Source organism: Danio rerio, chromosome 9 (assembly GCF_049306965.1).
Source record: "Danio rerio strain Tuebingen ecotype United States chromosome 9, GRCz12tu, whole genome shotgun sequence".
NCBI lineage: Eukaryota > Metazoa > Chordata > Actinopteri > Cypriniformes > Danionidae > Danio > Danio rerio.
This window is the reverse complement of record NC_133184.1, coordinates 56,131,232-56,157,801: the sequence shown is the minus strand read 5'-3', so window position 1 is coordinate 56,157,801 and position 26,570 is coordinate 56,131,232. Positions and strand designations below refer to the sequence as shown.

The 26,570-nt window shown below is 36.3% G+C and overlaps 1 protein-coding gene across 1 annotated transcript in view; it reads right to left on the bottom strand.

Annotated features, from left to right (window-relative positions):
* Window positions 1–2,708: 2,708 nt before the first annotated feature.
* Window positions 2,709–26,570, bottom strand: part of si:ch211-199f5.1 — a 62,685-nt gene continuing 38,823 nt past the window's right edge. The window contains exon 3 of the transcript XR_012385699.1: window positions 2,709–3,482. The gene's annotated coding sequence lies outside the window, so the exon portion shown is untranslated. The remainder of the gene's footprint in view (window positions 3,483–26,570) is intronic.

Here is a 26,570-nt window from a genome sequence, read left to right as displayed (position 1 = left end):
TGGGTGCTCTGGTTTCCCCACAAGTCCAAACACATGATGAACTAAATTGGCCGTAGTGTACAAGTGTGTGTGAATGCAAGAGTGTATAGATGTTTCCCAGTGCTGGGTTGCGGCTGAAAGGGCAACCACTGCGTAGAACATATGATGGAATAGTTGGCGATTCATTCCGCTGTGGCGACCTCTGATAAATAATGGACTAAGCTAAAGGAAAATTAAAAAATGAATCTTTTTGAGTTACAAATAATGAAAAATTATGAATTTAGTAATTATAAAACATGGATTAGAAATGCATTTAACTAGAAAGTTTCTTGTTAAAAGCATTTTTAATCCATTTTGTAGTCCATATTTTACTGTCTTTCGCGCAGGTAAAGGTTTTGCTTTTTAAAAAGTCCCATTTTTTAATCTTGGCATGTGTTGCTAAAGGATATTTAAAGAAATGCGACTTTTAAATTGATATAACCCACACAAAATCATTGGAGATAGACTTAAATGACTATTTGATTTGACTTTATTTGGGCTTAACTCAATGTGTGATGATGTGGGAGACTAAACATGAGCATTTCTCATCATTTCACAGCTTCCTAGGCAATAACTAATTGCTGTCTGATGGGAATTATGAAAAGCACAAGACATCAGTGCTGTTCTTACGATTTACTGGCATAATTAGACCTGATCATCTCTTATATCCTGCTGTAATTTACATTAAATCTTTCATTTTCTTGAATTCATTGTTGCATTTGCTATTTCCACCTGTGTGTTCAAGGACAACGAATACATTCATGCATAAAATCAATGAATTAGATAAAAACATTGTAAAGTATGTAAAATGGTGCATGTTTCCAAAAAAAAAAAAAAAAAAAAAATTTAAGATATTTTAAAGATTTTTTTAGACCAATTTTATCAATCTAGACATAAAAGTGAGCTTTATTTGTGTTTTTCCCTCTTCAGTTTTGGCTCTTTCTGTGTTTTTAAGTACAATGTTATGATTTTAGACTTAAAAATGATCTTCATTTGTGTTTTTCCCTGTTCAGTTTGGGTTTTATCAGTGTTTTATAAGTGCCATTTTATCAATCTAGTCCTAAAATGAGCTTCATTTGTGTTTTTTCTTCTTCAGTTTTGGCTCTTCCTGTGTTATAAGTGCAATTCTATCAATCTCGACTTAAAATAGTTTTATTTGCATTTTTTTTCTCTTCAGTTTTGGCTCTTTTTGTATTTTTAAGAGCAATTTTATCAATCTAGATTAAAAATGAGCTTCATTTGTGTTTTTTCCTCCAGTTTTGGCTCTTTCTGTGTTTTTAAGTACAATTTTATAATTTTAGACTTAAAAATGAGCTTCATTTGTGTTTTTTTTCCTGTTTAGTTTGGGTTTTATCAGTGTTTTATAAGTGCAATTTTATCAATCTAGACCTAAAATGAGCTTCATTTGTGTTTTTTCTTCTTCAGGTTGGGCTCTTCCTGTGTTATAAGTGCAATTCTATCAATCTCGACTTAAAATAGTTTTATTTGCATTTTTTTCTCTTCAGTTTTGGCTCTTTTTGTATTTTTAAGAGCAATTTTATCAATCTAGATTATAAATGAGCTTCATTTGTGTTTTTTCGTCTTCAGTTTGGGTTTTATCAGTGCTTTATAAGTGCAATTTTATCAATCAAAGGTGTTGGTTAGAACTCTTATTTTAATATGAAAATATTCCTTAAATCAGCATTTAGACTCAACAGCCAGGCACACTGCTGTCGGTGTCATCAATCTGGAAACCAGTGCTTGCATGTGTTTTGAAACTGGAGTGTAATACCTAGTTCAACCACTGGGCATTAGAAATGAGATTAGATTATATGAGATTAGTGCATTAGATATCTTTCTGTTTTTTTTTGTTTTTGTTATTTTTTTAGATTTATTTTTGGCCTTTTTGCCTTTATTATTAGATAGGATTTTTTTTAGTGGGAGAGAGAGACAGGGGGTAGGGTAGGGAAATGTTGTCGAGCCGGGATTCGAACTCGCGACGTCCTGACGTGCTATTGCACCATATGTCGGTGCGCTAACTACTAGGCTATTGCGCCGACTCTTTCTGTTTTTAAGTGCAATTTTATCACTCTAGACTTAAAATTGAGCTTTATTTGTGTTTTTTTTTTCTCTTCAGTTTTGGCTCTTTCTGTGTTTTTGGTTGCAATTGTATCAATCTGGACATAAAAATTATCTTCATCTGTATTTTTCCTCTTCAGCTTCGGCTCTTTTTGTATTTTTAATAGCAATTTTATTAATCTTGACTTAAAAATGAGCTTCATTTGTGTTCTTTCCTCAGTTTTGGCTCTTTCTGTGTTTTATGCTCATTTTTATCAATCTAGACTTAAAATGAGCTTTGTGGGGGTTTTTTTCTCTGCAGTTTTGGCTCTTTTTGTCTTTTATGCTCAATTCTATCAATCTAGACTTAAAAGAGCTTTATTTGCATTTTTTTCTCTTCACTTTTGATTCTTTCTGTGATATTAAGTGCAATTTTATTCATCTAGACATAAAAATGAGCTTCATTTGTGTTTTTCCTCTTCAGTTTTGGCTCTTTTTGTGTTTTTTGCACTTTAAGTGCAAATACCAAATTTAAGTGTACCTGAGCTGATTATTGTCAGTTTTGTGTTGTTCGCCTGCGAGAAATAAAAGTCGTTTCTAATATATACAATTCAGGTGTTGGTTAGGACAAAGGTGTTGGTTAGAACTCTCTCTGTTTGTTTAACAGCCTATGGTTAATAAAGGGGTATTTATAATTGCACTACACTTTATATAAGCATGTTTATTTAACTAAATTTATTGCTGTTTGAATACAGTATGTCATTATAGATGTGTAGTGAATGTGCAGTAATCTCTCATATGTAATAAACTCAGAACAAGTTCAGAAACTGTCACTAAAATATCTGTGATTGTGAACAAGAAAAGAATAAACGGTCCAATTAAATTGTTAAAATAAAGGAGAAGCAGATCGGTTTGACTGTACAAGGGAAATACCTTCACACTGCCTGTGCTAAATCATTTGTCGTCGGTACGCAGAGGGGTGATCTGCTCTCGGGCTGCAGGTGGGAGAGGCTGCTGTAGAGGTCTGACTGGGCCGCCTGTCAGTGCTGTGAGGCGGGGGAGGGGCCGGCGGCATCACACGCAACTCGTTTAGAAGAGTAGGGACGGTACAGTATGGACAAATGACAGTCTAAAAAATCTCCATAACACACAATAAAGTCGCTAGATTTGTGGCTAAATCTAGTGACAAAGTCACTAAGTTTGCAACATTGGCGGCAAGCAATCAGAATGAAGTAGTCCACCGCTTGAGAGGTTGTTCAGAGAACACAGACCTGTGAACTTTGGTTCCGACCACAGTTGTTCCCAAGAGTTTGATTATTGCGGTTGCCGGTGGATTTTTAATTATTGAAAATCGCGACGACGCGGGGCCCCCTAATCACGCGGGGCCCCCCCGCGTTGCGTGCCCTGCGGGCCCATCCGCTACGCCACTGAATATTCCTTAAATCAGCATTTAGACTCAACAGTCAGGTCTGTCGGTGTCATCAATCTGGAAACCAGTGCTTGCATGCGTTTTGAAACTGGAGTGTAATACCTAGTTCAACCACTGGGCATTAGATACCTCTTCAGTTTTGGCTCTTTTTGTGTTTTTAGGTGCAATTTTATCAATATAGATTTAAAATGATCTTCATTTGTGTTTTTTCCTGTTTAGTTTGGGTTTTATCAGTGTTTTATAAGTGCAATTTTATCAATTTAGACATAATAATAAACTTTATTTGTGTTTTTTCCTCTTCAGTTTTGACTCTTTCTGTCTGTTATGCTCAATTGAAACTGGAGTGTAATACCTAGTTTAACCACAGGGCATTAGATACCTCTTCAGTTTTAGCTCTTTTTGTGTTTTTAGGTGCAATTTTATCAATATAGATTTAAAATGAGCTTCATTTGTGTTTTTTCTTCTTCAGTTTTGGCTCTTCCTGTGTTATAAGTGCAATTCTATCAATCTCGACTTAAAATAGTTTTATTTGCATTTTTTTCTCTTCAGTTTTGGCTCTTTTTGTATTTTTAAGAGCAATTTTATCAATCTAGATTTAAAATGATCTTCATTTGTGTTTTTTCTTCTTCAGTTTGGGTTTTATCAGTGCTTTATAAGTGCAATTTTATCAATCAAAGGTGTTGGTTAGAACACTCATTTTAATATGAAAATATTCCTTAAATCAGCATTTAGACTCAACAGTCAGGCACACTGCTGTTTATGTCATCAATCTGGAAACCAGTGCTTGCATGTGTTTTGAAACTGGAGTGTAATACCTAGTTCAACCACTGGGCATTAGATACCTCTTCAGTTTTGGCTCTTTTTGTGTTTTTAGGTGCAATTTTATCAATATAGATTTAAAATGATCTTCATTTGTGTTTTTTCCTGTTTAGTTTGGGTTTTATCAGTGTTTTATAAGTGCAATTTTATCAATTTAGACATAATAATAAACTTTATTTGTGTTTTTTCCTCTTCAGTTTTGACTCTTTCTGTCTGTTATGCTCAATTGAAACTATAGTGTAATACCTAGTTTAACCACTGGGCATTAGATACCTCTCCAGTTTTGCTCTTTTTTTATTTTTAATAGCAAATTTATTAATCTTGACTTAAAAATGAGCTTCATTTGTGTTTTTTTTCTCTCAGTTTTGGCTCTTTCTGTGTTTTTTTGCTCAATTTTATCACTCTAGATCTAAAAATGAGCTTCATTTGTATTTTTTTCCTCTTCAGTTTGGGTTTCCACTTTCCAGTGATGGCAGCAGTATTTTCCTGGGACATCCATCATCATGTGAGAATCTGAGATTACTCTGAGATTATTTTTTCCCATCACATATGGTGTAAGATTCATTCTGTTTGTGTGCAGTCGACCTGTGAGGAGGAGACATTCATGCACAGACACTAGACACAGGCACTTGACTAAACAGTAAAAAAGCCTCTTATTACAGCTTATTTTGACCAAGAACTGCCCACTTAGACACACTGTACACTGAATAAAAGATGCATTGGATTTAATAAATGTTTTTAAGGTAAATGGTTGCAAACTATTAATATGGGCTGAATTTAAACAAACAAGTTGGACATTACTAAATTAATGTTTGTTTAAATTCAGCCCATATCAATTGTTTGCAACTCATTCATTCATTTTCTTTTCGGCTTAGTCCCTTTAATAATCTGGGGTTGTTACAGCGGAATGAACCGCCAACTTCACACACACACTACGGACAATTTAGCCTACCCAATTCACCTATTTCCCATGTCTTTGGACTTGTGGGGGAAACCGGAGCACCCAGAGGAAACCCACACCTACACAGGGAGAACATGCAAACTCCACACAGAATTGCCATCTGACCCAGCCGAGGCTCGAACCCGCAACCTTTTTGCTGTGAGGCAAATGTGCTACCCACTGTGCCACTGTGCAGCCTGTTTGCACCTACTGTTTATTTAAATAACTTCATTATTTATCACAAAAAACACGAATACATGGTCAGTTAAATATGTCTTTCTCTCCTCTCGCTGTTAACATACATTTTTTTGTATGTTTTTTGTATGTTGATCATAATAATGGTGTCGCTTTAAAGTAAGCTTACATTAGTTAATGAAATTCCCCAACTTGAACTGAGAATGAACAATATTTACATTTGTTAATCAAAGTTTAACATTTAATGCACTAATAAAATCCAAATGTGTGCTTGTTTACATTAGTTAATGCACCGCAAGTTCACATAAACTAACAATGGATGAGTTTATTTTCATTAACAAAGATTTAATACTGTAATAAATGTATTGTTTGTTGTTTGTTCATGTTAATAGTTTTGGCTTTTTCTGTGTTTTATGCTCAATTTTATCACTCTAGATCTAAAAATGAGCTTCATTTGTGTTTTTTTCTCTTCAGTTTGGGTTTCCAGTGATGGCAGCAGTATTTTCATGGCACATCCATCATCATGTGAGAATTTGTTAATCATAGTTTTACATTTAATGCACTGATAAAATCCAAATGTGTGCTTGTTTACATTAGTTAATGCAATGGATGAGTTTATTTTCATTAACAAAGATTTAATACTGTGATGCAAAGAATAAATACTGTAATAAATGTATTGTTCATTGTTTGTTCATGTTAATAATTTGGACTCTTTCTGAGTTTTATGTTCAATTGCATCACTTTAAATCTAAAAATGAGCTTCATTTGTGTTTTTCCCTCTTCAGTTTTGGCTCTTTCTGTGTTTTTAGTACAATTTTATAATTTTAGACTTAAAAATGAGACATCCATCATTCATTTAATTATTTTCTTGTCGGCTTAGTCCCTTTATTAATCCGGGGTCGCCACAGCGGAATGAACCGCCAACTTATCCAGCACATTTTACGCAGCGGATGTCCTTCCAGCCGCAATCCATCTCTGGGAAACATCCACACACACATTCGAACACACACTCATACACTACAGACAATTTAGCCTACCCAATTCACCTGTACCGCATGTGTTTGGACTGTGGGGGAAACCGGAGCACCCGGAGGAAACCCACGCGAACGCAGGGAGAACATGCAAACTCCACAGAGAAACACCAACTGAGCCTAGGTTCGAACCAGCCACCTTCTTGCTGTGAGGCGACAGCACTACCTACTGCGCCACTGCCTCGCCCCGGACATCCATCATCATGTGAGAATTTGTTAATCATAGTTTAACATTTAATGCACTGATAAAATCCAAATGTGTGCTTGTTTACTTAATGCAATGGATGAGTTTATTTGATTAACAAAGATTTAATACTGTAATGCAAAGAATAAATACTGTAATAAATGTATTGTTCTTTATTTGTTCATGCTAATACATTAACTAATGCAACCTTATTGTAAAACATGGGAAAGAAAATGTATTATGTATATTAGATTTCTATTCAGTGGTCAGTTTTTGAAGCCTATAGGCTTAATTGCATGTTAAAACTCTTGGAAGTATTTTGAATATTGACAAATGTCTGAATATATAACAGCTCGGTTGTATAACGGTTCGTGTCTTTAACGGTGGGAACTAACACAATCTCACGGCAGTTCGTTACTTTTTGATTTAGTGGCTAATTCGTATGAATTTGTATGATCTAATTCAGGGGTTCTCAAACTTTTCAGCTCGCGACCCCCAAAATAACAATGCCAGTGGCTCGCGACCCCAATATCCTCTAAGGTGGTTATAAATACAGAAACTTTGCATGCAATGGTGCACACACACCAATAGACCAAAGTTTATTCTTCGTAGATTTTTTTATGTATGTTAGGGCTGTAAATGGACCAGAAAACTTAACCTGGTGATCAATCTGCTGCATCCGAAGCTATTGCTGTGTCTTTAATATAATGTAATTATCCAGTGATCGCAATCCAACAGAACTAGTAACTATAAGCTACTACAGTGGTTCTCAAAGTGGGGGTCGGGACCCCCCGAGGGGTCGTGGGACAATGAGGGGGGGTCGCCTGGTGATTTCCAAAAATCTATTTATTTTTATTAAACCATAAGAATTACCATATTTTATCCATAACCTACTGAAAAGAAAAAATAGTCGTTTATAGTTACTATATACTACTATATATAGTTACTGTAGTAGCTTATAGTTACTAGTTCTGTTGGATTGCGATCGCTGGATAATTACATTATATTAAAGACACAGCAATAGCTTCGGATGCAGCAGATTGATCACCAGGTTAAGTTTTCTGGTCCATTTACAGCACTAACATACATAAAAAAATCTACGAAGAATAAACTTTGGTCTATTGGTGTGTGTGCACCATTGCATGCAAAGTTTCTGTATTTATAACCACCTTAGAGGATATTGGGGTCGCAAGCCACTGGCATTGTTATTTTGGGGGTCGCGAGCTGAAAAGTTTGAGAACCCCTGAGCTACTACAGTAACTATATATAGTAGTATATAGTAACTATAAACGACTATTTTTTCTTTTCAGTAGGTTATGGATAAAATATGGTAATTCTTATGGTTTAATGAAAATAAATAGATTTTTGGAAATCACCAGGCGACCCCCCCCTCATTGTCCCACGACCCCTCGGGGGGTCCCGACCCCCACTTTGAGAACCACTGATCTAATTAGTACTATTAAGTATGTTTTGCTCATCACCCAATGGCGTTTGGGTTTAGGGGCGGGGTTATGTGCCACGCCTCCTTTTTTAAATCGTACAATTTCGTACAACTGAACTCGAGTACGAATTAGCCAATAAACTGACAAAACATAAAATACTTACGTTTTCTTGTGAGATCGGGTTTGAGAACAATAGTATTAGCTGAATAAATCCATTCAGTTATTAGAAAAATAGTGCAGTCAGTCAGTGTTGTATTAGTTAATGTTATTTAATGCATTTACTAACATAAACAAACAATGAGCAATACATTTACTATAGTAATCAATACATAGCAGAACAATACATAGTACTGTAGCATTCATGTTAGTGTAAATAAACTCATTCATTGTTAATTCATGCATTATCTGATGTTAACATGCAGGAATTTGGATGTTAATAATACACTAGTAAAGATTGAGCTATGATTAATAAATGCTGTATGTGTGTTGGTCATTATTAGTTCATGATGTTAGTAAATACATTAACTGATGAAGTGTGACCCCTTTCCTCATTTGAAGGAATATGTCCAGGTTTATGTCTCAGTGCAGTAATAATAACCCGAGGCGTACACCAGCAGCAGGTCACAGCGTTTCTGCCTTCATGGAAACATTATTTTTCTCCACACAGGCTTTGAAGGCACAAACAAATGGAGTGCAGCTGTGCGTGCGTGTGTGTGTGTGTATATGAATGTATCTGTGTGCATATGTGTTTGCGTGTATGTACGTGTAGGTGTGTGTGTGTAATGCGAATGTGTGTGTGTGTTTATATGTGTGTTAGTGCATATGTTGTGTACGTTGGTGTATGTATATACGTGTGTGTGTATGTATATGTGCATAAATGTGTGTGTGCATCTACTGTATATGTGTGTGTGTGTGTGTATGTATATATATATATATATATATATATATATATATGTGTGTGTGTGTGTGTGTGTGTGTGTGTGTGTATGTATATATGTGTGTGTGGTTATGTGGTTATCTTCTATTGTCCAGTTTTGGTGAGTCTGTGTGAATTGTAGCCTCAGTTTCCTGTTCTTAGCTGACAGGAGCGGCACCCGGTGTGGTCTTCTGCTGCTGTAGCCCATCCGCCTCAAGGTTGGACGTGTTGTGTGTTCAGAGATGCTCTTCTGCAGAGCTCGGTTGTAACGAGTGCTTATTTGAGTTACTGTTGCCTTTCTATCAGCTGGAACCAGTCTGGCCATTCTCCTCTGACCTCTGGCATCAGCAAGTCATTTGCGCCCACAGAACTGCCGCTCACTGGATATTTACTCTTTGTCAGATCATTCTCTGTAAACCCTAGAGATGGTTGTGCGTGAAAATCCCAGTAGATCAACAGTTTCTGAAATACTCAGACCAGCCCGTCTGGCACCAACAACAATGGCATGTTCGAAGTCACTTAAATCCCCTTTCTTCCACATTCTGATGCTCGCTTTGAACTGCAGCAGATCGTCTTGACCATGTCTACATGTCTAAATGCATTGAGCTGCTGCCATGTGATTGGCTGATTAGACATTTGCATTAACGAGCAGTTGGACAGGTGTACCTAATAAAGTGGCCAGTGACTGTACAGTATGTGTGTGTGCATGCATGTTTATGCATATATATGTGTGTGTCTATATAAATGTGTGTTTGTGTGTGTGTATGTGCATATATGTATGTTTATGGGATTGGCAGAAGCAGCAGATCATGCAGATGCAGTGTGTGTGTGTGTGCACGCAGAAGGCCTCTATGGGTCTGCGGGGCACCCTGGAGACACACACACACACACACAAGAAAGCAGCGCTGTTTCTCCACACGCCGCCGCTGCACCTGTATAACATGTAGTGTTTTCTTCACCGCAGGGAGCCGCTTCTTTACTTCACACACACTCTCTGCAGAGCCGCAGGGATCTGAAGACTTCAAGGCCGCGAGGCACAGAGGCTTCTCTCCCCTCGGTGTTAACACTGTGTTTCGTTGCTCATAAAAGATCTTTTGGTGAACACTGGGCTTTACTGCAGGGATGCACAGCAGTGTGTTTGTTTGGGTGTTTGAATGTGTGTTTTTTTGTGTCTCTACGATTCAGTTTGTGTATGCACCAAAAGTGCATGAACCCTTTGAATCGTCCTCATTCCCCCTGCCCTAAGTGTGTGTGAGTGTGTTTTCCAATGTGTGCATTTGTCTGTGTCTGTGCGTGTGTTTCAGTGTTAGTGTGTGTGTGTGTGTGTGTGTGTGCAGGAATGTGTGTTTGTTTGTTAATTTGTGTGCACATGTGTGTGTGTCTTTGTGAATGTGTGCCTTTGTTGGTGTGTCTGGGTGTCAATGTTTTTTAATGTGTGTGCGTGCGTGTGTGTGTGCATGTGTGTGCGTGTCTGCGTGTGTTTGTGTGTGTGTGTGAATGTGTGCCTTTGAGTGTCTGGGTGTCAATTTGTTCTAATATTAATGTGTGTGTTTGTTTTTTAATGTGTGTGTGTGTGTGTGTGTGTGTGTGTGTGTGTGTGTGTGTGTGTGTGTGTGTGTGTGTGTGTGTGTGTGTTTGTTTGTAAATGTGTTGCATGTTTGTATCTGTCTGTCTGTGCATGTTTTGAGTGTGTGTTTGTGTGTATGCACATGCATATCTGTCTGTACGTGTGTATTTGTGTGTGTGTGTGTGTGTTTGTGTATTAGTACGTGTGCATGTTTGTACTTGTGGATTCAATGAGTGTCCTCGTGCATTGTGTACATTTATGTGTTTGTGAGTGTGTGTGTGTGTGTACGTGTTTTTGTGACATATCAGGACACAGATCTGTATAATGACATGGGTTTGACTCAGGTATTACAAAAAGGAGGTGAAATATGGGGACATTGGTGACGTCCTCATTTCTCAAAATGCTTATAAATCCTACAGAATGAGTTTAATCAGAGAGTAAAGCTGCACACCGTCTCCAGTGATGGTTGGGTTTAGGGGTGAGGTGATGGCAATACAATATACGGTTTGGACAGTATAAAATTAATGGAAACCTATGTAATGTCCCCACTTTTCACAAAAACAAACTTGTGTGTGTGTGTGCATGTTTGTGTCTTTGTTTATGCACGTGTGTTTGTCTGTACTTGTGTGTTTGTGTTTAAGTGTGTGTGTGTGTGTAAATGTTTGAATGTGTGCATTTGTTTGTATGTATGTGTGTGTGTGTTTCAATATGTGTGTGTGCATGTTTCTGTGTGTGTGTGTGTGTGTGTGTGTGTGTGTGTGTGTGTGTGTGTGTGTGTGTGTGTGTGTGTGTGTGTGTGTGTGTGTGTGTGTGTGTGTTTGTGTGTGTGTGTGTGTGTGTGTGTGTGTGTTTGTGTTTTTGTGGATGCACATGTGTGTTTGTCTGTACTTGTATGTTTGTGTTTAAGTGAGTGTGAGTGCATGTTTTGAGTGTGTGTGTCTGTGTGTAAATGTTTGAATGTGTGCATTTGTTTGTATGTATGTGTGTGTGTGTGTTTCAATATGTGTGTGTGCATGTTTCTGTGTGTGTGTGTGTGTGTGTGTGTGTGTTTTTGTGGATGCACATGTGTGTTTGTCTGTACTTGTATGTTTGTGTTTAAGTGAGTGTGAGTGCATGTTTTGAGTGTGTGTGTCTGTGTGTAAAGGTTTGAATGTGTGCATTTGTTTGTATGTATGTGCGTGTGTTTCTCTGTGTGTGTGTGTGTGGTTGCATGTGTATATGTTTGTATGTGTGTGTTTGGGAGTGATTGAGCGAGTGTATTTCACATTTTCTAAAATGCTGTTACTAAATTATGCAAATGAGGCATTATTTATTTAAATATGTGCTAACTTGCATTTTTAACCATTAATTTCCAGATAACTACATAACTCCTCCACAACCTTATAAGTCCACATCAGTTGATAACCATAATGATTTCTGGCTATTCAGCACGTTTTATGCAGCGGATGCCCTTGCAGCTGCAACCCATCACTGGGAAACACCCATACACACTCATTTACACACACACACACACTCGTATTCTATGGCCAATTTAGTTCATCAATTCCCCTATAGCCCATGTGTTTGGACTTTGGGGGAAGCCAGAGCACCCGGAGGAAACCCATGCCAAAATGGGGAGAACATGCAAACTCCACACAGTAATGCCAACTGGGACTCAAACCAGTGACCTTCTTGCTGTGAGTCCACAGTGCTAACCGTTAAGCCACTCAACATTGTTTAACAACTATTTTTTTGCTAATTACAGCTTTAGACGCAGAAATAAATAGGATTTTTAAGAAATGTGATTAAACTTATGTAAATCACGAGTGCTGTCGAAATGAATGAGAGAGCAAAATAAAGCACCTTCAGGCATTTATTTAATCTAACAGAGCTTTCAAACAAGCTCTTTTCCTTTACGCATAAATGGATTGTATGGAAGAGGAGTTATTTATTAAAGTGTTTTTCCCATCATTGCAGCGAGATCTTAAATTACCGCTAATGCACACACAAATCAATTAATGCAGCCAGATTGCAAAATGTGTTTAGAGCATTGATGGGAATAAATAATAATAATACAGCTCTTTTATTTGAATTCAGGACTGTGAAAACGGCGCCCGAACAAAGGACAAAATGCATTCTTGGAGGGACACACATGACTGCTTTTTCCCCCCTCTGTTGGTCTTTGCCTCTGCAAATCTGTTCTTGGAGCACAGCAGCAGCAGAATCAACAAGATGGATGTAGGCACTGAAAGTAAGGCTGGACACCCATGATAAGAAGCTCGTGGCTTAGAAAGAGCTGCTGGCCCAAAGCCTGGACCACTGGCTGGAGCTTCTGCACCCACTTGTGCAAGAAATCACAATCATGACCAAAACCAAAACAATTCACTCAAGACAAAGAGATGAAACGGAGCTGGAAGGTAATGTTTATGGACACATTCACTCTGTCTCTTTTACGAGCAATGAAAATGGACAGTCAAGACTCATAAATGACACAAAATAGTTTGAGTCATAATCCTCCATTATAGCTACGTGCACATTAAAAATTGCAATGCTTAAATGTATAATTTACAGTAAATGGAGTCTATTATTAGTGTAAAATAATGCAAAGTGCTTAGATGTGACAAGGAGCATTTCATTGTTAATAATTGTTGTTTAATTGGTTACATTTTTAAACCGTATAAGAGTTGACGATAGCTGAGTTGACGTAAGCAGAGTTGATAGCAATAAAGTTGACGATAACAGAGTTGACATTAACAGAATTGACGATAGCAGAGTTGATGATAGCAGAGCTGACATTAACAGAGTTGATGACAGCGGAATTGACGATAACAGAGTTAACGTTAGCAGATTTAATAATAACAGAGTTGATAGTAATAGAGTTGACGATAGCACTAGCAGAGTTGACATTTTATATAGTTGACGGTAGCAGAGTTGACGTTAGCAGAATTGATAATAACAGAGTTGATAGTACTAGAGTTGACGATAACAGAATTGACGATAGCAGAATTGACAATAGCAGAGTTGACGATAGCAGAGTTAACATTAACAGAGTTGATGATAGTGAAATTGACGATAACAGAGTTGACAATAACAGAATTGAAAGCAGAGTTGACGATAGCAAAGTTAACGATAACAGAATTGAAGATAACAGAGTTGACATTACCAGAATTGACGATAGCAGAGTTGATGATAACAGAGTTGACATTAACAGAATTGACGATAGCAGAGTTGATGATAGCAGAGCTGACATTAACAGAGTTGATGACAGCGGAATTGACGATAACAGAGTTAACGTTAGCAGATTTAATAATAACGGAGTTGATAGTAATAGAGTTGACGATAGCACTAGCAGAGTTGACATTAATAGAGTTGACGGTAGCAGAGTTGACGTTAGCAGAATTGATAATAACAGAGTTGATAGTACTAGAGTTGACGATAACAGAATTGACGATAGCAGAATTGACGATAACAGAGTTGACAATAACAGAATTGAAAGCAGAGTTGACGATAGCAAAGTTAACGATAACAGAATTGAAGATAACAGAGTTGACATTACCAGAATTGACGATAGCAGAGTTGATGATAACAGAGTTGACGATAACAGAGTTGACGATGACAGAATTGATATTAACAGAGTTGACCATAGCAGAGTTGACCATAGCAAAGTGGACGATAGCAGAGTTGATGATAACAGAGTTGACGATAACAGAGTTGACGATGACAGAATTGATGTTAACAGAGTTGACCATAGCAGAGTTGACCATAGCAAAGTTGACCATAGCAGAGTTGATGATAACAGAGTTGAAATTAACAAAGTTGACGATAGCAGAGTTGAAATTAACAAAGTTGAAGATATTGGAATTAATGATAACAGAGTTGACAATAACAGAATTGATAGCAGAGTTGATGAGAGCAGAGTTACCGATAACTTAGTTGAAGACAACACTTGAAGAGAAGAGTTGACGATAGCAAAGTTGACGATAGCAGAGTTGACGATAGCAGAGTTGACAATAACAGAGTTGACGATAGCAAAGTTGACGATAGCAGAGTTGACGATAGCAGAGTTGACGATAACAGAGTTGACGATAACAGAGTTGACAATAGCAAAGTTGACGATTGCAGAGTTGATAATAACAGAGCTGACGACAACAGAAGTGACGATAGCAAAGTTGACGATAGCAAAGCTTACAATAACAGAATTGATAGTAACAGAGTTGATGATAGCAGAGTTGATAGTAACAGTGTTGATGATAGCAGAGTTGATGATAGTAACAGAGTTGATGATAACATAGTTGATAGTAACAGAGTTGATGATAGCAGAGTTGATAGTAACAGAGTTGATGATAGCAGAGTTGATGATAGTAACAGAGTTGATGATAGTAACAGAGTTGATGATAACAGAGTTGATAGTAACAGAGTTGATGATAGCAGAGTTGATAGTAACAGAGTTGATAGTAATAAAGTTGACGATAGCAAAATTGACGATTTCAGAGTTGATAGTAACAGAGTTAAGGATAACAGAGTTGACAATAACAGAGCTGACATTAACAGAGTTGACGATAACAGAGTTGACGATAGCAAAGTTGATGATAGCACAGCTGACATTAACAGAGTTGACGATAGCAGAGTTGACAGTAACTGAGGTGACGAAAGCGTAGTTGACGATAGCAGTGTTGACGATAGCGGAGCTGACATTAACAGAGTTGACGATTGCAGAGTTGACATTAACAGAGTTGACGACAGCAGAGTTGATATTAACATAGTTGACACTAACAGAGTTGATAGCGGAACTGACAGTAACAGAGTTGACAATAACAGAATTGATAGCAGAGTTGATAATAGCAGAGTTGTTGATAGCGGAGTTGGTGTTAACCGTGTCGACAGAAACAGAGTTGACATTTTCTACTTTTTCCACATTTCCCACTTTTTCGTGTTGTGCTTTAGCTCAAGATGCAACATAAATCAGAAAATACAATGCATGTTGCCCCATAGTGAGCATTTTACCTAGAAACTGTATTAATGTATATTTTAATATGTTTCTGTATGTTTAAGTATAGTTATAATATTAGTCTGTAGCATGTATTTCCAATGAGCTTGTGCTGTGTCTATGGATGCACACTACCAAATCATTACGCAGAAGCAATTAGTGCCTATCTCTTTCTCTTTTTTACACGGGCGGACATGAAACGAGTGTCTCAGATGACAGTCCCACTCCTACAGTCACTGTCAGGTATGAAACTCGTCTTACATTCTCTCATTTACCTTTAATGAGCGTGATGCAGAGTAAGTGCAGAGGTGGAGATGTGAATCCTCTCCATCCCAGCAAATGTGCATCACTTCAGGGCTCCGTTAATGTCCAGGAGCATCAGGAGGTCCTGCGCATGTCACGCCTGTCACCTTTCTTTAAGTGCATCTGGCAAGCGTGGGTGTGTGGATTAATATTATATAGCCTACGGAAAGACTGTCGTATCAGTTATGAAAGCGCAGTAATCATCAGGGCAGATTCACGTTCGGTTGCACTCTCTGAACATCATTGTTGACGGCTTTCAGAAAGCTCACGGTTTTACAGAAGAGAAAGAGACGCTCGTAAATGCTGGATATATAGTATAAAGGCTCTCAATCGTTATTTCTGAATAAAGAGCAGACCTTGACACTGAGATGGCTCTCGTATCAACTTGACTGAACATTGATTTTTGTTAGTAATGAATGGACATTTAGTGCGCTGTTGAATGGAGTGTGTGTGATTTTATTGTGTGAGAAGAAAGAGAGGGTTGAAGGACTGATGTCTATAAGATCACTTCAGGTTCAGGTCTCTGAGGAACTAGAGTAGGTGTTTCATTAGAGAATGAAACAGTGGGCAAACGAGTCATTGAATCAATGATTCGGGTGATTTGTTTAAGTTTATAAGTAATTCAGAAATTTCCTCTGTAAATAAATCATCAAACATTTCACTTTGAACGGATTATAAATTAAACCAATCACTTGAATTAATGAATCAATTAATTTCTGATTCAGATTTTTTTATTCATCTCTGAGAATGAATCATCAAGCTGTGGATGAATGTTTTAACTGAATCAGTTAAATGATTTTGAAACACTGACTGATTAAGAGAATGGGATTCTGTGAATGAGTCATTGAATCAGAATCAGTTTGAATCAGTAATTCAGGTGATTTGTATGAAGCTGAATTTCGTCATGGAACGGTTCATAAATTGAACAAATCACTTGACATAATGAATCAACTGATTACTGATTCAGTTAGCTGTCTTTGAATCAACTGAGAATGAATCATCAAGTTAATCAAAGCACCATTGAATGATTCAGTGTTTTGAATGAATCAATTAAATGAATGATTCAGTGATCTGATTTTGAAACACTAATTGATTCAGAAAACGAGTCTTTGTAAATGACTCATTGAATCAGAATCAGTTTGAATCAGTAATTCAGGTGATTTGTATGAAACAATGATTGATTCTGGAATTTTGTCAGTAAATGGTTTATAAATTGAACAAATCACTTGAATAAATTAATTAATTTATAAAACTGATTAATTTAGCTGTTTTTGTATTTCTTTTGATTCAGCTCTGAGAATGAATCGTCAAGTTGATCAAACCTCCATTGAATGATCCAACGTTTTGAATGAATCGATTAAAAGAATGATTCAGTGATCCGTTTTTGAAACACTGATTGGTTCAGAGAACGAGTCTTTGTAAATGACTTAATGAATCTGAATCAGTTTGAATCAGTAATTCAGGTGATTTTTATGAAACAATGATCAATTCAAGTATTTCGTCAGTGAATGGTTCATAAATTAAACAAATCACGTGAATTAATGAATCAATTTATATCTGATTCAGTGAGCTGTTTTTATAACTCTTTTGATTCAACTCTGAGAATTAATCATCAAGTTAATCAAAGCTCCATTGAATGATCCAATGTTTTGATTGAATCGATTAAAAGAATGATTCAGTGATCTGATTTTGAAACACTGATTGGTTCAGAGAACGAGTCTTTGTAAATGACAATTAATCTGAATCAGTTTGAATCAGTAATTCAGGTGATTTTTATGAAACAATGATCGATTCAAGTATTTCGTCAGCGAACGGTTCCTAAATTAAACAAATCATTTGGATTAATGAATCAATTTATAAATGATTCAGTGAGCTGTTTTTGTAACTTTTTTAATTCTATTCTGAGAATTAATCATCAAGTTAATCAAAGCTCCATTGAATGATCCAATGTTTTGAATGAATAAATTAAAAAATGATTCAGTGATCCGATTTTGAAACACTGATTGGTTCAGAGAACGAGTCTTTGTAAATGACTTAATGAATCAGAATCAGTTTGAATCAGTAATTCAGGTGATTTTGTTTCAAACAATGATCGATTCCGCAATTTTGTCAGTGAACGTTTCATAAATTGAACAAATCACTTGACATAATGAATCAATTTATAACTGATTTAGTTTGCTGGTTTTCTAAACAGTTGGGTTTATCCATATTTGCTCCAGCCTTAGGTTACGAAAACATAACCTAGCATTTTTTGAGTATTAACAGAGAGCTGCACATTAAAGATTGTGTCATTACATTGCTTATATTGCAGTAACTCACTTATACATTACCCTATTTCCACATATGCAGTACATCAGAGTCGCTCTATAGTTATCTGTGTGGGCGTCAACACTGCAAAACCCCTATTTGTCAAGTGTGATTTTGAGCAGGTCGTGAACTTGTCACTAGGAGACAATCAATGTACATCTCGAAATATCTGTTACTGCATAAAATAAAGCCAGAGCTGCCCATAAACCTCCACCCTTTTGAGAGAGAGAGAGAAAAAAAAATCTCCTGTCTAAGCATAATGCTAAAATGTCTGAACATTTGCTCAAGGCGGTGTGAGTTTGCTCACTTCTGACATGGACATTCTTAGACACTACATGCCAAAGTCAATTTGATTTGCAGTAGAGCTGCTCATGTTTCCCACCGGGACAACAGTGCTGTGCCTGAAACACCAACTGCTGTCGCGCTTTATAATGAATTCCTCCTCATTAGTGTGTTCACGCGAAAACAGTGTCACCGATGAGGGGAAAAAAGAAATGCAAAAACTCCAGCGTGGCGTTCTTTGAAATGTGCTTTATACATCATTAAATCTAAATCACTTGTGTCCTGTGTGTGTGTGTTTGTGGGAAAACAATAAATAATAAATAATGGATAAATAAATGAAGACGCCGACTAGACAGCCTTCAAATTATTGAAGTGGATAAGGGTGTTTTTAGATTTGAAATATCATCATTTATTTATTTAGATGACTTCTTCAGGATGCACACACACACACACACACACACACACATGTTAGTTTACGACGGTGAAGATGAGGGAAATGTGTTCTTCACTGAAAAAAATGCTGTCTGCAAAATTGTTGCAAACAATTTATTTGTTTTGAATTTAAACAAACAAATTAAATTTAGTAATGTTCAACTTAATTTATTTGTTTAAATTCAACATAAACAAATTGTTTACAACCCCTTAACTAGAAAAAATTAAGTAAATTCAAGGAATTATCCTTTAATAATTTTTTTCAGTGTTGGATGTGGGGACGGAAGCGAGTGGAAATGTATTATTTGTTTTAATGCGCTTCATTTAATGCATGTTTTTGTCCATTTGTTTCTTTCATATGTATTTAAAAGTGCTGTAAGTCACCTGTTTGCAACTCTGCTTTGAACTAAGGAAAAGTTTAGGCATCAGGCTAAAGAAAGAACTACAATCCCATGATGCATTGCAGATAAAATAGAATTTGGTTTAACAATAAATATAAAAATATTCAAATAAGTTGTTTATTAAAGCCATATCTTTCACGCATTTATTAAATATGCAGGTATTTTAGAGCACTCCTTTGTGTTATTGGAGTGGGCGGAGCTAACTTTCATTTTTGGCACAATTTCATTGTTGCAGTGCTCTGATTGGTGGATTGTCTGTGCAGCATTATGGGTAATGTAGTTTTCCTGCCCAAATAGAGTGGAGGAACTATGACGTCAATTTGTATGCAAAAACCCGGAAGCGAGTTAGCATTTTAGCACTTCCGGTTCCCTCGTCCCTAAGTCAATGGGTTTTTTGAATGGGGTTTCAGTAAAATCACTTAAATAAGGTTTGTGGCTGACACCAACTCAAGATACTTTCACGTTTTGTTCTACGACATAAAACACATCAGTTACAGCACACTCTTTAACTTTTAAATCGATTATGCTTCTTTAAAAAGACGGTTGCTATCAAGTTGCTAAATGGGACTACAGGCGGTGTCGGGGACATTATACGTCATCGAGCTGATCAGGTCTGGAGCGCAGCCCGCTTGTGTTGGGCGTTTGGATTTGTCTGTGATTTAAGTATTTTCATGAACAGTGTCTTATAGTTTGTTGTATTATTCTAATTGAGAATTCAGATTGTGTGTAGATAATTCCTTCACATGTAAAGGCTGTCGAGACAGACTAATTTGTTGATCATTTATTTTAATTAAATGATATTATGAAGATACTGCTCACCAGTGCAGCCTGTCTCTCTCCTGCTCTCAGTAATGCAAACGTGTGAATAAATGTGTAAAAATACATGCATATTAACTGTCATTTTAACGTGATCAAGTGATTTCACGTCTTTTTTTTCTTCATCTGAACACATTTTACTGCAGTATTTACACTCCTCCATAAAACGTATAGCAGATGTGACTGGGCTGCTTTTCGCTGTACTTCGTGACAAAAAAGGAATATTGAATGTTGTTATGTGTCCATGATGATGGAACTTGCAGGCATTTGATAGACTTGTTTCTCCTCCCGTCTCATTTCTGTCGTCTGTTGAGGTAAGCAGGCTGTGTGCACGCGAGCGATACACTTATTTAAATATGTCTCATAATAATACTAGGCACATTTATACACATTTTAAAAACTTTTAGAACAACCGCTAAGCAAAACAGATGTATTTCCCACGTAAAAACGATCCAAAAGGCACAAAGGTCTATGTGTGTTTGCGTATTTATTAGTTTATAATATATAGTGTGGATTATAATATAATAAACAGAGAGATTAACTCTTTGTCATGGATAATATTTCTGAAAAATAAGCCGAGGGCGCTGCAGTCCGTTTATAGCCTAATGTTAGCTTTTTTAACTCTTGTGTTTGCATTTAAGATCAAAAAGTGCATAAAGTTGTATTTTTGTGTGAGGATTATCCGGCTGAACAAAACGTGTAAGTGTAATGAACCGTGTTTGAACACAGAGCTTATTATTCGCAATCTTCGAAAACCCTATGGGTAAATCCTATAGGGATTTTAACGAGGGAACCAGTTTAATGCTAGCAGCCGATTAGCCTACAAAGTGACGTCATAGTTCCTCCACTCTATACAAACCGCTGTTGTCAAAAAAGTTAAACTAATCTATTAAAGCGATATATTTCAAGCTTTTTATAAAAAAATATGCAGGTATTCAGAGAGCACATCTTAGTGTCATTTGGGTGGGTGGAGCTAATTATCATTCCTGGCACAATTTGCTTGTTGCAGTGCTTTGATTGGTGAAATGTCTGTGCAGCATTATGGGTATTGTAGTTTTCTCTGCACAAATAATAACCGCTGTTGTCAAAAAATTAAAACTAATCTATTAAAGCGATATATTTACATTTGTAATGAAATATGCAGGTATTTTGACAGCAATCCTTTGTGTTATTGGACTGGGTGGAGCTAATAAGTTGGACTGGGCGGAGCTATAATTTTTATCACAATTTCCTTGTTACAGTGCTCTGATTGGTGGAATGTTTGTGCAGCATTATGGGTAATGTATCTTGTGTTCAAGATATATATTGCTACTGTAACGCAAGCCAGCTAGTGTGTGCTGTGCAGGTAAACCTCACTCCTCTGACTTCTAAAGGTGCTCTAGTGACAGACGCTAGAGGCCATGGTCTTTAGCCTCCACGGTAGAGCAACCAACTCCCATGCGGAACGTTCGATACCAGCTTGAAGCGGGTTGGGTGGCGTAGGACCGGCGGGGTTACGCTACTGAGAAATGTAGTTAAGCTAGTAGCATCACTACTTGTAGCCATGCTACTACCAAACACTGCAATTTTGTATGATTTGTTCGTCCCCTAATGACAGTCAGGTTAGGGGCGGGGTTGAGTACAACTGAACTCATGCGAATTCATATGAATTAGCCACTAAACTGACAGAAGTGTAACATATAGCCTCTTTCACACATACAGACCTTTCCGGAAAATTGCCGGCAATTTTCCGGAAAGGTTGTATGTGTGAACAGCTCCTTTTTGAAAATAGCGGTAAATTCGTTCTTGCTATTTTCCGGAAAGAGAAGTTGTAACATTACCGGCAATTTGCCGGAATGCTGCGCTGTGTGAATGCAGAAGGAAGATTACCGTAATAAGCGCGTCCACGTCTAGAACATGCTGATGTGAGACGTCTGCTTTAGCCAATCACAACAGTCAGACGCATTTACGTCCGTGCGGTTTGTAAGGATAAAAGCCTTTGAATATTTTTCCAGACACATTTAGCTGCTAGAAGTTAGTCAGATCACGTTTATATGTTCTTCTTAATGCCAACTGTGTAAATAATCATCGATGAGATGCTTATGATAAGCCGTTGTTTGTTTACCCTCAAGCTTTGCTTGCGCCTATGAGCGCCTGCACACGCACATATTATGAACATCTCGACATGCGAAAGTGATCCTGCGAAAGTTGTTCACAATATTGATCATCCACAGAGTTTGTAATTTAGTCAAATGTTTACAAATACAAGCGCAGCCATTTAAAGCTCATTTGTGGTGAATGATGTCAGAATTTACCGGTATTTTGGAATGGATGTGTGAATGCTTTTTTCCGGAAAATTTCCGTAACGTCCTCGCCTGTGTGAACAGCGCTTTTTTGAATATACCGGTAAAGTCGTTCCGGAAATTTTCCGAATATTTACCGGTATCACTGTGTGAAAGGGGCTATAGTTAAGTTTCCTCGTGACATTTGGCTGGTTGTGAGGAGAATTTCAACATTACAAACTCTGATTTAAAGTATAAACATGTTTATGGATAAGGATGGAACTACAATCCCATGAAGCACTGCAGATACAACTATTTTTTTTATTTTTTTATTTTTTTATTGTGTTTTTGACAAAAGGTACAGTACATTAAAGGTATTCAATTACAAAGGTATTTTCGTTTTTTTTTTTTTTTTAACCATACATAAATTGAAAAAAAAAAGACAAATTAACATAATAAAAAAAAATTTATGAAAAGGAAATGCATTAAATAAAAATATAATAATAATAATAAAAATGAAAATAAAATAAATTTACAGAAAAAAAATAAATTAATAAAAAAAAATTAAGTTAAAAAAAAAAAAAGGGTGGGTGGGGGTGGGGGTGGGAATTTATGGTTGGAGGAGTACATTAGTCTCAATATGAATTATGAGAGGGTCTCATGTTTTGAAAATTTTTTCGGTTGATCCTCTGAGAAAATATTTAATTTTTTCTGTTTTCAAAAATAGCATTACATCACTAAGCCAAAGTGACAGTTTGGGTGGCATTGGTGATTTCCACTCCATAAGAATTCTTCTCCTAGCTATTAATGTTACAAAGGCAAAGGCGTTTTCTATTTCTTTAGCTAAATGGATGTCCTCATTTGTTACTCCAAAAATAGCCATTTCCGGATTTGGTTGAATTCTTAAATTGAAGGCTGAGTTTAAAATTTCAAATATTGAAGACCAAAATCGTCTCAGTTTGTCACATGACCAGAACATATGGGTCAGGTCTGCCTTGCATGAGTTGCAACGATCGCATGTTTCATCTATATTGGGGGAGATTTTAGCCAGTTTGGTTTTGCTGTAGTGAATACGGTAAAGAATTTTCATCTGAATCAGATTAAGACGGGCACATGATGAAGTCTTGTTTTGATACAACTATTTTTTAACAAGAAATGTGAAACTGTTTAATTAAGGTAATTAATTAAATTCAATTAAACTAATCTATTAGAGCAATATATTTCAAGCTTTTTATAAAATATGCAGGTATTTTGAGAGTGACTCTATATAATGATTGGAGTGGGCGGAGCTAAATATATAATTTTGCCTCAATTTTCTTGTTGCAGTGCTCTGATTGGTGGAATGTTTGTGCAGCATTATGGGTAATGTAGTTTTTCCTACACAGATACAAACAGCTGTTGTTAAAAAAGATCTTCAACAACATCAAAACCAGATTTAATCATTTAACAACCTCTCATATAAAAACAGGTCTGCCTTAACATACAAATAAATGTCATTATGGATAAAAATGAATGGAGTTTTACTGTCACTGATCATTTGTACATCAACAATATAACACATTTACCCCTAAATGTTGCACAATTTGAAACACGTCTGCTTTAATTAATATGTTTTACACATTTAAATGGTCAAAATTCTCCAAACTTAAATATAAAACAAAAATATTGCAAATATTCTAATTATAATTTTAATAAAATATTATAATTGTTCTGTTATTGGACCTCAGTATGCATCTGCTCCTAAAGAAAGTAATGAGCTTTATTTTAAACCTTAAATTTAGAAAGTTGACATCAAAATACATGTAAGAATATAACCCAAAAAGGTGTTTGGCATTTCCTTTAAATCTTCCAGTACACGCTGTTTATTATCTCAGTGGGTTAATTCACGGATTATAGTTTAAAGATTACCAGCAAACCAAGCATAAGCTTAATGAGTTATTAATGCCTACGCAGAGGATTTGGGGAAATTAGGTTGCAACTCCTAGACTCCAGATCATATTAGTTTCATCCAACTCACTCTTTGTTAATCGCCTGAAGAGGCTGCAACACATATTTCTGCAAATGTTTTTGATTTTAAAAATGAAATGCACATATTTTTCTTTTCTTAGGATTTAATTTGGTTACACCAATCAAAATGGCAAAAATGATGATTTCTAGTAAACAAACTGGTTATTTAAGTGACTTAAACTGCAATTAAATACACAGATAATCATTTGGACAATCTTAAATAGGTCTACTATTTAAAACTTCACATTTCTATTGCATAAATGCACATTGGAATCCGGTTTGCTCGTTAAAAATCTTACTCTTTATCTGGAAATCTGGTTATTAAAAACCCTTACACTCACCGGCCACTTTATTAGGTACACCTATCCAACTGCTCCTTAACGCAAATTTCTTATCAGCCAATCACATGGCAGCAACTCAATGCATTTAGGCATGTAGACATGGTCAAGACAATCTGCTGCAGTTCAAACCGAACATCAGAATGGGGAAGAAAGGGGATTTAAGTGGCATTTCTGGCAGTTTTGCAGGTCATTTTCTAGATAATTGGACTAGAAACAAGACAAAAACTCTTAAGCATTTTTTCTGCATTTCCCTCATGTCTGACACTTCTGTAAATGCACATGAACTTGTTGAAATCCCTCATTCGTCCTCCTCTGGAGCTGAAATGCTAATTTTATCACAGTTTCAAGAGTTCACACTTAGATACTGTTTGACAACTTGTTAGCAAGTTAGCAGGTTTGGCATGCTGTCCCGGGAGAGAACCCTGAGCTTGGAGAAAGTTGAGCCCAGGGCTCCCGCCAGGTCCATAAAGCATGTGAGGGGAGTACGAGGTCAGGTGTTCTCGAGAGCTCCCCTCGGCAAAAGAGGAAAGGAGGAGAAGCGGTGGATGGGGGGTTTCTTCGGAAAACGAAGATAGGGGTGAAGATCTTAGCTAGGTTATTTATAGTGAGTTTGGATCGATCTGATTGCTAGCTAATGAGTGTAGATGAGTGGCCAGCTGCAGTCAATCATATCACGTGCTCCTCTGGAAATTAGTTTGTGAAACTTCATTTTGCAGTTCATTTCAACTTATTATTTCTCATAACAGCTTAAAATGTTTGCTTCTCATATATAAAAAAGCTTCTGGATTAGTTTTTTTTTTCGATATTTGGTCTAGAAACAAGACAAAAACTCAGAGACAGAAAAGCATTTTTGGCAGTTTTGTATTTTGTTTTGCATTTTAACTCATTTCTGAAAACATCAAAATATTTTGCTGGTCTCAGGAAATGCTTTGTAATTAAAGACTAAAGACAAAAACTCTCAGACAAAAACATTTATTGCAGTTTTGTAGTTCATTTTGACTCATTATTTCTGAAAAAAACTAAATACTTGTTTCTTTTCTAAGAAAGTGCTTCTAAATTTAAGAATTTCTAGATATTTGGACTCCAAACAAGAAAAACTCAGAGACAGAAAGGCAGTTTTGCAGTTCATTTTGACACATTTTTTCTGAAAACAACAAAATATATTTTCTTATTAATAAAAAACTTCTTGAATTAAACATTTAAAGATATTGGGACTAAAAGAAAGACAAAAACTCTTAAGAAAAAAAGCATTTCATTGCAGTTTTGCTGTTCATTTTGACTTGTTATTTCTGAAAACAACAAAATATTTTCCCTTGTCTAGAAAAAGCCTCTTGATTTAAGATTTTCTAGATATTTAGACTAGAAATAAGACAAAAACTCCAAGACAGTAAAGCATTTTTGGCAGGTTCACAGTTCATTTTAACTCCTTATTCTAAAAACAACTAAATGTTTTTCTGGTCAAAGGAAATGTTTCTTAATTGAAGACTTTCTAGATATTTGGACTAGAAAAAAGACAAAAACTTAAATCCTTTTGACTCATTATTTCTAAAAACAACTAAATAATCTTTGCTTTTCTATAAAAAGCTTCTTGATTTAAAAAAAAATCAATATATTTGGTCTAGAAATAGGATAAAAAAGGTTTTTTTTTTTTTTTTTTTGCATTCACCCATGTCAGACTCTTCTCCAAATGCACATTTACTTGATGCAATCCCTCATCCGTCCTCTTCTGGGGCTGAAATGCTGATTTTACTGCAGTTTTGTAGTTCATTTTGACTCATTATTTCTGAAAAAAACTAAATACTTGTTTCTTTTCTAAGAAAGTGCTTCTAAATTTAAGAATTTCTAGATATTTGGACTCCAAACAAGAAAAACTCAG